Consider the following 3,595-nt stretch of genomic DNA (forward strand, 5'->3'; position numbering starts at 1 on the left):
TGAAATTAAAAAAACACTCCGATTTACCATTGCAACAAAAAGAATAAAATATCTAGGAATAAACCTACCTAAGGAGACAAAAGACCTGTATGCAGAAAATTATAAGACACTGGTGAAAGAAAGTAAAGATGATACAAATAGATGGAGAGATATACCATGTTCTTGGATTGGAAGAATCAACATTGTGAAAATGACTATACTACCCAAAGCAATCTACAGATTCAATGCAATCCCTATCAAACTACCAACGGCATTTTTCACAGAACTAGAACAAAAAATTTCACAATTTGTATGGAAACACAAAAGACCCCGAATAGCCAAAGCAATCTTGAGAACGAAATATGGAGCTGGAGGAATCAGGCTCCCTGACTTCAAACTATACTACAAAGCTACAGTAATCAAGACAGTATGGTTCTGGCACAAAAACAGAAATATAGATCAATGGAACAGGATAGAAAGCCCAGAGATAAACCCACGCACATATGTTCACCTTATCTTTGATAAAGGAGGCAAGCATATACAGTGGAGAAAAGACAGCCTCTTCAACAAATGGTGCTGGGAAAACTGGGCAGGTACATGTAAAAGTATGAAATTCGAACACTCCCTAACAAGATACACAAAAATAAACTCAAAATGGATTAAAGACCTAAATGTAAGGCCAGAAACTATCAAACTCTTAGAGGAAAACATAGGCAGAACACTCTATGACATAAATCATAGCAAGATCCTTTTTGACCCAGCTCCTAGAGAAATGGAAATAAAAACAAAAATAAACAAATGGGACCTAATGAAACTTCAAAGCTTTTGCACAGCAAAGGAAACCATAAACAAGACCAAAAGAAAACCCTCAGAATGGGAGAAAATATTTGCAAATGAAGCAACTGACAAAGCATTAATCTCCAAAATTTACAAGCAGCTCATGCAGCTCAATAACAAAAAAACAAACAACCCAATCCAAAAAGGGCAGAAGACCTAAATAGACATTTCTCCAAAGAAGATATACAGATTGCCAACAAACACATGAAAGAATGCTCAACATCATTAATCATTAGAGAAATGGAAATCAAAACTACAATGAGATATCATCTCACACCGGTCAGAATGGCCATCATCAAAAAATCTAGAAACAATAAATGCTGGAGAGGGTGTGGAACAAAGGGAACACTTTTGCACTGTTGGTGGGAATGTAAATTGATACAGCCACTATGGAGAACAGTATGGAGGTTCCTTAAAAAAATAAAAATAGAACTACCATACAACCCAGCAATCCCACTACTGGGCATATACCCTGAAAAAACCATAATTCAAAATTAGTCATGTACCAAAATGTTCATTGCAGCTCTATTTACAATAGCCAGGACATGGAAGCAACCTAAGTGTCCATCATCGGATGAATGGATAAAGAAGATGTGGCACATATATACAATGGAATATTACTCAGCCATAAAAAGAAACGAAAGTGAGTTATTTGTAGTGAGGTGGATGGAGTTAGAGTCTGTCATACAGAGTGAAGTAAGTCAGAAAGAGAAAAACAAATACAGTATGCTAACACATATATATGGAATCTAAGGGGAAAAAAAAGGTCATGAAGAACCTAGTGGCAAGACGGGAATAAAGACACAGACCTACTAGAGAATGGACATGAGGATATGGGGAGGGGGAAGGGTAAGCTGTGACAAAGTGAGAGAGTGGCATGGACATATATACACTACCAAACGTAAAATAGATAGCTAGTGGGAAGCAACCGCATAGCACAGGGAGATCAGCTTGGTGCTTTGTGATTACCTAGAGGGGTGGGATAGGGAGGGTGGCAGGGAGGGAAATGCAAGAGGGAAGAGATATGGGAACATATGTATATGTATAACTGATTCACTTTGTTATAAAGCAGAAAGTAACACACCATTGTAAAGCAATTATTCTCCAATTAAGATGTTTAAAAAATAAATAAATAAATAAATCTGCAACAGTATCAGAGTCTGTGTTCTCCTTTTTGAGTGGAGCAATTTCTTCCAGTTTTAGTTCAGCATAGTTAATGCTGAGACTGAAGCAGTTCACAGCAAACAGTATTAGGTTTCAGATATAGAGTTAAGTACAGGCAATTAGCATTTGTGAATTCAGGATTCCAACCAAGGAAGAGACTTTTCTTCGGCATCAGAAAACAAGCTGTGTTGCAGGACCATAGAGTTGTGTTCCAAGTTCAAGGGTCAAGCAAGGCTTTGCAAAGCCCTTTTTATCTTGTCAGGCTTAGAATCCAAATTGACCTCAAAAGTGCACACATCAGGACAAAATTTCAACAGACTCTAATGGTCAGACATTTGATTTCCACAAGGGCTTATTAGCTGACTAAAAACTCAGTTTTAGAAAAATATAGAGGAACAAGGATAAGAGTGACATTGAAACATCTCTTCAAAAACCGTTAAAATAAGAAGAAAGTAGAGTGAGATATATAAATTGTTGAAAGAAAAAAATCACCCCAAATCCACCAACCTAGAACTTTGTTAGCAAAATTAACATTCAAAAATGAAGGAAAAATAAAAATTTTTCTCAGGCAAACAAAAATTGAGGGAATTTGTCACCAGTAAACTTGCCTTGCAATAAGTGCTAGAAAACGTTCTCCAGAGAGAATGAAAATGATATAGCTCAGTAACCTGTCCTATATAAAGATAGAGTGTTCAAGAAGGAATAAATAAAGGTGAAATAAAACCATTTGTTTTTCTTATTATTAATTCATTTAACAGATAACAGTTTGTTTAAAATAATAATAGCTACAATGTATTGGGTGATTATAGGTTATGGAAAAGTGAAATGAATGACAGCATAATAAAGAATGATAGGGAAGAATTGGAACACTGTTACATAGTACCTGAACTATCTATGAAACAGTATAATGTTATTTGAACATAGACCTAAATTAGTTGTAAATGTATATTGTAAACTCTAGGGCAAACACTAAATTAAAATAAATAGAATTATAATAGATATGTTGAAAGGAGAGAATATGGAATCACATAAAAAGCCCAATTAAACCACATAAGGTTAAAGGTGAGTGGAAGACAAAGAAAAAAAAAGAAACAAAGAACAAGGAGAGTGAATAGAAAGCAGCTACACGTATGGTACATATTATTTCAACCATATCAATAACCACTTTAAATATGAATTGTTTAAAAACACTCTCTTAGTCTTTTTGGGTTACTATAAGAAAAGTAGGGACTTCCCTCGTGGTCCAGTGGTAAAGAATCTGCCTTCCAATGCAAGGAGCATGGGTTCAATCCCTGGTCAGGCAACCGAGATCCCACACGCAGTGGGGCAACTAAGCCCACATGCCACAACTACTGAGGTCGTGCGCCTCAATGAGAGAGCCTGCATGGTGCAAACTACAGAGCCCACACACTCTGGAGCCCACATGCCACAACTAGAGAGAGAAAACCCACACACCACAACTAAAGAGAAGCCTGCACGCCACAATGAAAGGTCTCACATGCCTCAACAAAGATCCCACGTGCTGCAACTAAGACCCAACACAGCCAAAAAAAAAAAGAAAATAAATATTTTTTAAAAAACATCCATTGATAGTTCTTAATTCAATCTTAACAAA

This window comes from Balaenoptera musculus, unplaced genomic scaffold, assembly GCF_009873245.2.
Source record: "Balaenoptera musculus isolate JJ_BM4_2016_0621 unplaced genomic scaffold, mBalMus1.pri.v3 scaffold_84_arrow_ctg1, whole genome shotgun sequence".
Classification (NCBI taxonomy): Eukaryota; Metazoa; Chordata; class Mammalia; order Artiodactyla; family Balaenopteridae; genus Balaenoptera; species Balaenoptera musculus.